Below are 13,176 nucleotides of genomic sequence, written 5' to 3'. Positions count from 1 at the left end.
CTTATTCTTAATATTGTCTTATAACCCTCATTTAGTCCTAGATAGTAGGATGTTTTCAAGGTCACTTTGGTGTTGCTCAAAGATCATCCATAAATTATAGTCTCATCTAAATCAGAAGGGGTTTGTAGACGGCCGTCCAGTGCCTCAAGGTTTTCCATGGTAGTCTAGCTTCAATTGATTCATGATTTCATCTGAATCACTCAATGCCTTTGTTCCGAATATGTTGGAATTGTTAATTTTAAGAAATGACCAAATTAATATTCTTGCATATATTTTCCTAACTTACTTACTTACTTACGCCTGTTACTCCCAATGGAGCATAGGCCACCGACCAGCATTCTCCAACCCACTCTTTCCTGGGCCTTCTTTTCTAGTCCCATCCAATTCTTGTTCATTTGTCTCATGTCTGTTTCCGATTCCCGGCGTAATGTGTTCTTTGGTCTTCCTCTTTTCCTTTCGCCTTGAAGATTCCATGTGAGGGCTTGCCTTGTGACGCAGTTGGGTGCTTTCCTCAATGTGTGTCCTATCCACTTCCAGCACTTCTTCCTAATTTCTTCCTCCGCTGGGATCTTGTTTGTTCTTTCCCACAGTTGGTTGTTGCTGATAGTGTCCGGCCAACGGATCTGAAGTATTTTGCGTAGACAACTGTTAATAAACACCTATATTTTCTGGATGATGGCTTTCGTAGTTCTCCAGGTTTCCGCCCCATACAGTAGAACTGTCTTGACATTTGTATTGAAAATCCTGACTTTGGTGTTGGTTGACAGTTGCTTTGAGTTCCAGATGTTCCTCAGTTGTAAATATGCTGCTCTTGCTTTGCCGATCCGCGCCTTCACATCTGTATCAAACCTACCATGTTCATCAATTATGCTGCCCAAATACGTAAAGGTTTTTACATCTTCCAAATCTTCTCCGTCAATTGTGATTGGATTGGTGCATTCTGTGTTGTATCGGAGAATCCTGCCTTTCCCTTTGTGTATATTGAGACCTACTGCTGCTGAGGCTGCTGCCACACTGTTCGCCTTCTCCTGCATTTGTTGTTGCGTTTGGGATAGAAGGGCCAGATCATCTGCGAAGTCTAGATCGTCCAACTGCATCCTAGATGTCCGTTGTATCCCGCGCTTCCCTTCAGACGTTGACGTCTGCATGATCCAGTCGATCACCAGGAGAAAGAGAAAGGGTGAGAGTAAGCAATCTTGCCATATTTTCCTAAGGTAACACACAAATAAGTGTACATTGAATTTAGAAACCAGCAATGAAAGTCTATTTAAAAGTGTTTCCAAAAATAATAAGTTTTTAGTACCTAAATTTAAATTTTGAAATATAATAACACTACTGTGTCGTATTCAAACTAACGTCAGATAATTGATTCCGTTGTAGTGACCTACTTTTATCAAGAGAACGCGATAGGTTTAATGGAAACAATTATTATTATAACCAATTGTACCAGGGATTGTTTAACTGTAATTGTTTGTTTAATCGTAATAAAGACATTCTTCCTACCGTTGATTGTGACCTTGCACGAACTTACGTTTGCTCAGTGATTCCTCTTGTACTCCTTTCGCACGATCTCGGTATTCTTTCGATACCACGATATTGCCAACAAATATATCTCGCTACAACCTCCAAATCGCCTTCTGATATCTGGTACGCAACCTTCTTATGGTGGTGATCATAATCAACCGCGGTCGAATTCAATCGTAATTCTTTTAGGAATAAATTATTCTTGATGAATAATTTCGGTTAAACTTGATTTTTACTGTTAGTTTGCATTTGTTGGACATCGATGTTAGTTGATTTTGATTTATGATAATAATATATGGAGAGAGTGAATGATTGATTGATTGGGTAAAACTTATCACTTGTTGTTTAAAATGTATTGTGAAAGGTAAATCCGGTTTAATGGTCTAGAGGTTGGATATTCGTGCACGAACCCGAAGGCTCTGGGTTCGAGTCCTCTCTGCCAACAAAAACTAAGCAAATCTGGTTATCATGAGAAAGGTTTCATCGATGATCATTTAAATGAGTCGCATTTCACAAATTTACAATAATTCATGGTGAGAATTTTCGTGCATATACTGACTCGGAGATAAGTATGAAATATGATTGAGGATGATCAATTGCAGTCTTAAACTGGTTAAGCTGATAATATTAAAAGTGATAATTTACCATTTTGTATTACAAAATAAGCAAAGTGAAATGTTTAGATTAGTCGTATACGAAATTTTTATCGTTCCGTTTAACTTGTCTTTGGTTATGACTCATTTCACACTATCTATAGTGAAATCTCATGATAAGCACACCTTGTGAAATCGAGAGAATCTGGCAACAACCTAATGAAATTGAGTTTAGTCTATATTAACAAGACGAGACTGACATACATATTTTTTTTAACTACATACATCACCTTACAAATATTCAAACGTGTGGTGAAAACGAAACAAATAGAGTTTCCCATGTGTTGACAATGAACGGTAAAGTGTATGTATAAGACAGCATCAAATTGAAAACTACATTTTTTAAAATAATTATTGTGAAAAAACAATATAATGAGCTGAACAAATAAAGCTTTAATGAATTCAATATGAAAGTGTGAAATGTATCGAAATGCAGATCCCGTGTATACTATATTGAGAAGCACTTCCTTATATGTCCTTGTTCCCGAAACTTCTTCGACATTGTGGTGGTCGGTATTCGATATATTCCTTAAACTTCATATACAGTTCGTCTTGATAACCGTTCTATATAACGTCCCAACGGTATATTAATCAGAAGGCAAATACGAAGTGTTGATTACGTTTATTGCGAGACCACACACATATATCCAAATGTACAGATGCGTTAAACAAGCATAGAAGAGTTGTGCCGAAAGGCAAGCAAGCGAGCAGGAGCCATAGCAAGAGCGAGACGAGAGTGTGTGAGTGAATGAGTGAGCGTGTTGGATATGAATAACATGGACATATATATAGCATGTGAAATGAATGAGTAATCGAATAAAATAATCAGTTAATAGTAAGATTAGAAGAGTGAATAAATACGTAGGCCGTAAGCAATATTCAAGCATACGTATTTCATACAAGCACAAAATAATAAGGGTACAATAAGTTGTTATAGTGCGGATGACTTTGTCCTCTAAATGAGTTAGCAAAAGGGCTTAACTGCGTTAGATGAAACTAAACTCATTTGCACGTGAGTCGCTATAACATCTACATCTCACTGGTAATGTAGATAGGTTTTCCCCTTCTATTATACAATATAAGGAAAGTCTAACATCAAATTTATTTTTGATAACATTTTAATAATCTAGTCAAGTTTTAAATCATAACTAATTGCATTATAATTAACAGAAAAGGTATTCAGTAATCTACAGTTTGATATATATGTCGTAGTGGATTATCTTCGCGATAATTTCAAGGCATCATGTGCCACTCGTCTTGATGACTGTTATTAGCTAACACCCAACGATGTATAACTTCGAGAAGACAACGCAAAGCACCGATAAAAGTTTATTATTGAAAAGTACAAATCACTAAGTCACAAACACTAAGCGAATTCTGGCAGAAATAGGAATGCAAGTGTATCTAAGAGAGTGAATACAGAGGTGAACTAAGAGTTGAATGAAGAATCGAAAGAAGAGTCGAGAGAATTTATAAAATTCAAGTACATACATATGTGAAAGTTAATGATTCATCGAGTGATTTGAACAAATAACATTTAAGCTAGTGAGAGATCTATGCTTGAGCCGTAATATGTGATCAAGCATACATGTTCATATGGTCATTATAATAATAATGAGACCAAGATTTACAACTTGTTATTGTTTGAATGACACAGTCTGTCAAATAAGTCGGTTGAATGGCTTGAAAAAAATCAATCAAACAAACTTAAGTGTGAGGTGTTGGAAGCTAATAGATCTAGTATACGGTAGTTAATTCGCCATGATGTGACTGCTTCATCTATGTGACCCGTTTGGGGGCTGGTACTACGTCAAGCTCAAATAGGTCATTCTAGCTTTTCAACATACCAATCTATTCATTTTTCTCAAGCCTTGTTTTTACCCTGTTACTTGTCCTCTTACTAATTCCTAGGTTCAAATCCCATGGGGCGGGATCGTGGATGCGCACTTTTGAGGAGTCCCATGCTAGGACGAAACGGTCGTCCAGTGCTTCTAGGTTTTCCATGGTGATCTAGCTTCAATCGCCTCATGAATTCAATTATTAAATTATTATAATATCCAACAATTCCTCTCTGATTACCGATATGATCGATAAAATCCAAAATTTGTATCCAAAGTGATCACGTAATGAGGTTATCAATGTGTTCTGTAAACATCTCCATCAAATATTTTAGAGTTCTATTATCATGATGGTTGATAATTGAGAATGAGAAGTATATGTGTGCTGTAGTGCATTTGCGAGCGATAATCAATGTGTTATGCCATATGAGTACGGAAACGGGAAAGAAAATCAGTGTCAAAATATTTTTAAACAATTTATTTTATTCATATTTATTTGAACATATAAATATTGGTACAAGAGGGCACTAACTATATATGCGCCACACAAAACAATGAGAATTTGAGGAGAAGAAAGAAAAAAAAGGGTGAGGAGCGTAAAAAAATAATAACGTACAGATTAGTGTAAGGTAGTGTAATAATAATAATGGAGGAAACGAAAAGGTACAATCAGAAGAAATCTTTCAGTTAAGGAAGATACAACCATTTTTTTACGAAGAAAGTAAAAGAAGGTTACAGCAGGATCTCCACTGGCTTCTATTCTGAGCCATATGTGATAATATCTCTAGCCACTGTGTCGCACTATCTTTAGGACCCCAACCACGGAGTCGTGAAGGTCTAATACAAGCCAGCTCTCTGCAGCTTTCTTTCATACCACGACACCATGTCATGCACTGACCACCTCTCCGCTTCTTCCAACCAGTCCCAGCGTCGGCAACTAACGCACGACGTGGAATTCTCTGGCACGACATTCATAGAACATATCCAAGCCACCGAAGTCGGTGTTTCAAGATGGTGACACCGATTACATTACCGTCCCTGTGCCCGAACAGACGATGCCGAACCTCTGCATTACTGACATGGTGTTGCCACTGAATGTCAGCAATCCTTCGGAGACAGCGATGATCGAACACAGAGAGTCGTCTAACGTCCTCAACTCGGAGAGGTCAGGTTTCACAAGCATAGAGCAGAACTGCTCTCACCGGCCTTATACAGCCAGACTGACATCACGAAGGTGCCAAAGATGGCTCAGATTGGCATAAAACGCCCTGGCTTTCACTACACGCCACCACCAGCACTTATGCAGCTACCTAGATACACGAACTTCTCGACTACTTCCATCTGTTCACCATCCAGGATGAGTACAGGATTAGAACCCTGCCAGTCTTGTAGAAGTACTTTGCACTTCGAAGGTGCAAAGCACATACCATACTTTTGGACCCTGGTTGCCAACTGATTAGGTGTGGATTGCATGCCTTGGGCATTATCGCACAGTAAGACAATATCATCCTCGTACTCACGGTCGAGGAGTCTTTCTCCAGGCAACAGATCCACACCACCATTACTTACATTCATCAGAGCTGTTTCCAGAATGTCGTCGATGGTAAAGTTGAAGAGGAATGGTGAGATTGGGCAACCCTGTCTAACCCCACTGCTCGAATGGAACAATGGAGAAGGATGGTTGTATGCCCTCACTCTGCCTGAGATGTTTATATATAGGGCCTTTAGGATGTTAATAAACTTCTCAGGCACACCCTTCTTCAATAAACAATCCCAGAGAACTGTCCTATCTAACGAATCGAAGGCAGCCCTGATGTCAAGAAACACTACGATTGTTGGCCTTTGAAAAGTATGGCGGTGTTCTAACATTTGGCGGAGGGTGAAGATATGATCAATACATCCTCGACCAGAACGAAAACCAGCCTGCTCCTCGCGAGTCAATCTTTCTCGGGTTTTGAACAAACTACGAAGAATGACGGAAGCCAATAGCTTGGACGCAATCGGAAGTAGACTTATTCCCCGATAGTTGTTACAGGAACGACGTGAGCCCTTTTTAAAGATAGGGACAACTATCGACTCATTCCATGACGTTGGTACACTCTCTAGTTCCCAAACCTTGGTAAACAACGTCGTCAATTCCTTAGCCAGGAAGTCAACACCATCTTTAAAAAGAGCTGGAGGTAAGTCACCTGGGCCAGGTGATTTGTAACGCTTCAAGAGTTGGAGTTCCTTGCGGACTTCCACCTCATTTGGTGGATCAGTCGTCACCGGCCATGGAGGGCAGGACAGTCTGACCGATTTTGCCGGAGCAGTAGGCCAGTTGAACTGTCCTTCGAAAAATTCTGCCCATCGTCCAGGACGACGATGGGTGTTGGTGATTGGCATCTCGTCATCCTCGTAGATTGTTTCGCTCACACCAGACTTCTTGCTGCCAGTGGCTCGCATGAGTTGAAAGAGCTTCCGGTAGTTACCAAATGCAGCTGCTGCTTCCAGCTCATTAGCACGCTTCGACCACCAGGCTTCTCGGTCCTTACGCAAGCTTTGCCCAATTTCCTTACGTAACATCCTTCGTTTATGGTCAAACTCACGGTCACTTGGAGTAGACCGACGGGCTTCAATGAGTTGTAAGGAACCTGCAGAAACCCAGTGCTTATAAGCGGGACGTTTCGCGAACCCACAACTGACTGTACCCGCCATTTTCATGGCGTCATGCAATTGCAACCAATGTCCATCTATACTTTTCGGTGGAATGGTAGCTAGCCTAGAGGCTAGCTCGTTTCTATACTTACTAGCAACAGAAGTTGCAACCAACTTGCTAACATCAATCAGTTGGTGGCGGTCACTCCGTTGTCCACTGAAAAGTAAGGTAAGATTGGCGCAGACCAAGGCATGGTCAGAGTCCAGATAGGTACTCCAAAAGGAGCGGCAGTCTTGTACACAACCACGCCAGCGGTAGCTGATCGCGATGTGACCAATCTGAGTCCAGGCTTGAGATGCAGAGGGAGGACGCCAGGTGGCACATCGGCGATGACTGTGCTGGAAGTTATTGCTCACCAGAAACAGGTTGTGATCTGTGCACAGTTGCAGTAGACGGTCCTCGTTATCTGTCTTTTGACCGACAAGTCCCCATCGGCCACCTAAACGATTCTCTTCTGTGCCTAGACGCCTGACCTGAGCATTCAAGTCTCCGACAATACTACAATATCTGTCGAACGCACTTTCTGGAGAACAGTTGACTGGTGGTAGAATTCATTCTTGATTGCATCCGGGCTGCAATCTGTCGGGGCATAGGCGGAGATGGTAAAAGACATCGTTTCTCACGCCGATTTCTTCTCACTTTGATGGAACTTTCTAATCTAACAGCACATAACTGACTGTTAATGGGGATCCAATCGACTAGTGCTGCCTCAGCTCTAGCGCTTAGTACGACACCAACGCCAGCAAGACCAGACGGAGATGCCACAGTGTCCCCGGATAAACGCACGTAAAGCAAGCCTTTTGAAGCGACAGATGGAGAGAGAATTTGTAGTACTTCACCAGAGTCTTGAATATGGGTCTCGGATAGACAACAAACATCGACATTAAGACTTCCTAAAGACATAGCCAGCCCTATCTGTCATCCGACCTGCATAAGCGTGCGAACGTTGAAGGCAGTCAGTTTGAATGGTGCACATGGTTTCAGGAAAACTGTTTCAGCACTCGTATTTGGTGGTAACATACACTTTTCAACTGGACAGTGACTCGAGAGCGTTTAGATACAGTCGAATTTCCACCATAGACGAGCTGCTGTCTAAGTCAAAAAATAAGTATGAACAGAGTGTGAATAAAAGAGGGTGAATAATGACGTAGTAAATAATAATAATAATAATAATAATTTGATTGTTAGCCGAAGCGAGAAAAGTAGTTTCCATAGATTTAGACAGTCGATCATTTGTGTGTGGGCTGTGATACTGCCCGGGTGCCCAAACCGAAACAGGTGGTTATCTTAGGGGGCCACACCCGGAGCCTTTGACCTAAAGGTCTAACCCACAAGGCAGTGGAGCATCGTGAGGAGATGCAGTCCCATGGTAGCCGGTGACCGAAAATTGGTTCACACGCCACTTGTTCCTGCAGGATACTGGAGCTCATGTGCACCATTGATTTGGAATCCGGTTAAAGCGCCGGACATTCGCTTTACGTCCTCTCATTTTCGTGAACAATACCCTCGCCACGAGGAGGCAATGAGTAGGACTTGCCTGGCAGAGGCTGTATACGCGTGGCCATGTGAGAGCATTTCGAGAGGGAGGGCTCACCCCGCTCTCGGCCATACCAGGGCATTTAAACAATATTTTCGCAATCAATGACAGTACCTATGCAAATTATGCTAGAAAATGAAAGAACTTCGAATAATAACAAAAACTGATTACAGAATGAGTTCCTATTAACTATCTTCACAGGCTATATAGGAATCTTTGGCGAGTCTGTCCAGTCTTACCAAGAGAATAATATATTTTTACAAAGACGAATAGGTACGTTTGGCTGAGCCATGTAACCTCGATGGCGATATCCCTCTGAGCGTTTTTGATCTTCCCTATTTTTATCGATCATTACATGTTCAGTGTATATCTCTTAATTTGGTGTAGATTTAACCTCGAGGATCGGGCAGTAAGAAAGTAGTGTTATTCAACTTGCCCTATAGAGTCTCAATGTGCGGTACTTATTTTTGGATGGGTGTATCAAGCCATAACACTTTTAGTTTTGGAAATTTTAAAAGCAAACAGATTCAAGTGAACTACTGAGTCGGAACAAGATATTTTAGGATTACTTGAAGAGACATTGAAAACGAAGTGAGATAGTTTTCGACGTATTAAACCAGAATTATTTTCTTTGGGCCTCATTTTTCAAGTGTGACACTGATTCTCCAAATCACTGTGGTCCACTTGAATATCATTCATGGTTTTATCTACAATGAGCTAAGAAGCCGATTAAAGAGCCTTGAGGCCGTCGAGTTAGAAGAAATTATACCACCTTTTTAGGAGTCCCATACATCAGCACGTTACAGCCGGTGTAGTGTGTTATGTTGAGAACTGTATCACGAGATGTTAAGCCAGCCAGTTTCTTTTGGTTTTTCTGGTGTAGCGTTTAACTATCTTGATTGACGTATGCGCTTAGGCCATCAGAGCTAGTCAAATGGAAATAGAGGTTGAGATTCTCCCCATCCAGGCACTCAGTAATCAGTTACAACTTAGCTAATTAAGCCAGCTTTAAATTATTATGCAGATGTTTAGATGTTCTTGCCCTGATTCAACTAGTCAGAGTTCTTCTGGAGAGTGTGACTTCCTGAACCACGACTTGATAGTTCTTGTGACCTCAGTAGGCACGTAGAAAATTTCATGTAGTAATTTAGACTGAAGTGATGGGCCAAGGTTCATGGGCATGTGGAGTTTTATGATACAGTTGAAACATGTGTTTGTGATTGGAATTTCAGGAAATGCAGATGAGAGAAATGAGCTAGGCAGAAACAGGTTTGAAAATAATTAGCTTATAAAGATCCGATCATGAAGGCCCATCAAAGAGCCCAATGAAAGCTGAAGAATAGAGAGTTTCTGTGATGAATTTGCACGCTCAATGGTCCATGCAAAATAATCTTTGGATGCGTGTGGGTTCATGAGAGTAAATATACCCCTATATACGCATTGCATACATCAGTATTTGGTTGTTTCACTGTACAGGTAACACTATTTCTATCACTCTCTGTAATGACGTATATTATGTTCAACATTTTAGGTTCTCTTGAAGTTATAATGATCCATATTTCTAAAAGCTCCTGAAATCTGACGATTAGCTAGTAGGGTTCCTAATAATTAGTTCGATTTCTTATAGGTAATTTCACTTTTCGGCGGGTACCATGTTGAACTACATGTCTCTGACTGCTCCTGTGTGAATCGGTTGAATTTGTTCTACCACAATCAAACTGAAATGGGTATGCTCTTTATTAGGAGCGGTTACAGTTGTCGATCAGTAAATGTTTGTGTGACTCTTGCACTTCCTATACAACACTTATCGCTTGAGTGGTCGCTTTCCTAACAAACTGAATTGAGCTATCTTTGAGTAAAATATTTTTCTTTACTTGAGAAGAATACTCTTTCAGTTTGACTAGTAATAAGTCCATATTATTAGCAATTTAGTTATCTGATGTCGCAGAGCTGGATTATGCAAGGTAATTGTGCTAATTAATGATCTCGACTGTTACTGGAATTATTGTTTACGTATTTTTATCCATTTCACCTTAAACTTTTTTTGAAAGTATTTATTCTGTCCGCTTTAATGCACTGTTGTACTCATCCATATGCATTTACTGATAAGATCTCGCATTTCGGCATAACGCTGGCGGACAACATGACAATAAATCTGTAAACCATAACCGTATCAGGATTGAACCTTCGTGAGACAGGTCTAGCTGTGCTGATCCACTGCTCTCTTCCTAGTTGCTTCACCCACCATGTTGTCGACTACCACGAGGGTGAAACGGCACAGAAACGATAGTTGTATCGCGTGCACCTTACTTGCTCAAACCATTGACAAAGCATTTGAATGTTATTTCTGTAGTGGTTAGGTTCATTGATGTAGTGATATTACAGTACCTTGGATGTACTACGGGCTTATGTTGAGTTACCCTTATCCTCGGTTGTGGTATATTTGCCCAAAGTACAAAGAACATACACCGACGGAACGAACGCACAAAAGCACCAGTCTCCATTGAAAATAACCGTCGAGATCCCCACCAGTATACCGAGTTCGTCCAACATAGGCTCATTCACGCAAGGGACCATAAGGAGCATGGAGCGAGCCCACACACTAGTGAATTTATCGACCGTTGCTAATATCCCGGTACTGACTAAGAAGTATGGAGCAGTGGGTGAACGTTGGGAAAGAAGTTGGGAAAAGCATATCTCATGGAACGCTAAAATTGATGGACGAATACCTTAGACAAAATCCAGCTGAAGTGGCTAAAGCCCTCTCAATGGATAGCTTTAAAAGAAGACTTGACAAACACGTACTCGCCCACGGATTACTATCTCCCTCTTAGAATAGCTGTGTCTGACGCATATTTAATTATTTATCAGAGTTATCACTGCTGTATATCAGTATCTACTTCCTATCTTTCTTATTTTCATCTCCGTTTCCCCTCTTACTCATTGACTTCCGTCTTCTTAAACACTACCAGTTAAGTGAACCGTTTATCATTCTTGAAATAGTCGCCTTCATTCGGCACTCGAATTAACACATTTTTATTTCCATATTCCAAAGAATCAAACTACTCCCTGGCAGTGTAATGGCTGGTGGTATCCAGAATCCCTTCTTCACTGAGATAAACGCATTAGCTCAAACTTTAAGACATAAATCAAAAATAATTACAAAACTGATTTGACTTGATGTAGTCGAGTGGCTAGAACACCACACATCGGACATTTGCAAGTATCTGGAACTGTACCCGATCGACAAGAAGCGAGCGCAAGAAAATCGATTGTGATAAAAATATTGGATACTGATCGAAATGCAGTTTTGGGATTCAGATTTGTGTAGTAAGGACAAAATACCTGAGCCTTATGTTATTCCTCTTCCTAATTTGCTTCTCTGAGTATTCATTCTTCCCTTAAATGAGTCCATTGAAAGTACGGACAACATTGATTCAGGTAACAGGTTCCAAGGATCGAGGATTCGGTATGGAAACCCGTATGCCACGGGCATTTTGTTCGTTCGTGGCTTTTCTACTCGTCTGCTTTGTCCTCTGAGATATTCCGAACTAGCGGGGGGGGAATGGAGGATACACTAAATCCAAAATCATTTCTTAATATTCCACAACATCAAAATCAGATCACACCTTAATTTGCGGTAGGGTAGAGTTAAGGGGTTTAGCTTTTCAAGCCGCTCTTTGTGTGGTAAATCCGGAGATCTGGGATTGCACTGATAGCTTCCCTCTGTACGTTTTCCAGGATGTCTGAGTCATTTTTTAAACAGAGGCTTGCAGGGCTAAACACGGTTTTCAAGTTTAGTGCTCACTAAGGTTGTGTATTCTGTGGTGAACGTGGTGGCATCTAGGCTGGTGAATATCCATCTTAAGGCCCATATAGTTCTAAACCCCTAAGCTGCAACATCGTGGAAGTGGACTGCGGTTTTAAGATCATGTCTCACTGTCACCCTATGATCCTTGTGGGACCGGAGTACGAATGCAGGCTCTTCTCGTATATTGTACTTATTTACCTCAGTATTCTTGGTGTGCATATAGACACACTTAGTCAAGTTGATAGGCACCAGCGACTCTTTAGACCGGCTAACCACAATATTAAAGTTTGTCTGAAGCGAATATTCATCTGTTTCTCTTGTTATTCCTTGCCAGTTTTTTATATCATCAGCGTGTGACAACATTGAGGACACTGTAGTGTCAGTGGGCCCTGACCACCCATTCATCAATGCTGAAAACGAGACAATTGGGCAAATAGATGTTCAACACTTAACGTGTAGAAAAACGCAACGATGGAGAAGGTGGAAACAGGAATTAAATTAATTGGAGTTGATCGAATGGCATGGCTCGGCCATTCAGGCGTGGTCCCTGCAGAATGTTACCTCACATCTTTTATCCATATTAAATATATAGTTCTTTCTCTAGCCTAAGCTTCTTCTTCATTATGTATTGGTAATTGCCACGATGCAATGTGTTGGTGTAGATGATTATGTACATTCCACGTAAGATCTTATAGATTGGGCAGTTATATCACGACAAGCCTACAATTTTCGTATTAGGTCTATTATTAGAGCAGTACTAATATCATAGTAGACCACAATTCTACAGTTCCACCTGGAGACCAGTACTTAGTGATGTATCACAAGGTTCTGTCCCAGGTTCTTAACGTTTTATACTGTGTGGAAAATCACCTCACAAGTATAGTAGAGTTGTTGAATTATGGTCTACTATGATATTAGTACTGCTCTAATAATAGACCTAATACGAAAATTGTAGGCTTGTCGTGATATAACTGCCCAATCTATAAGATCTCACGTGGAAGTTACATTATCGTCTACACCAGCTCACTGTATCGTGACAATTACCAATACATAATGAAGAAGAAGCTTAGGCTAGAGAAAGAACTATATATTTAATATGGATAAAAGATGTGAGG

Source organism: Schistosoma haematobium, chromosome 3, assembly GCF_000699445.3.
Source record: "Schistosoma haematobium chromosome 3, whole genome shotgun sequence".
Classification (NCBI taxonomy): domain Eukaryota; kingdom Metazoa; phylum Platyhelminthes; class Trematoda; order Strigeidida; family Schistosomatidae; genus Schistosoma; species Schistosoma haematobium.
This window is presented reverse-complemented; position numbering follows the sequence as displayed.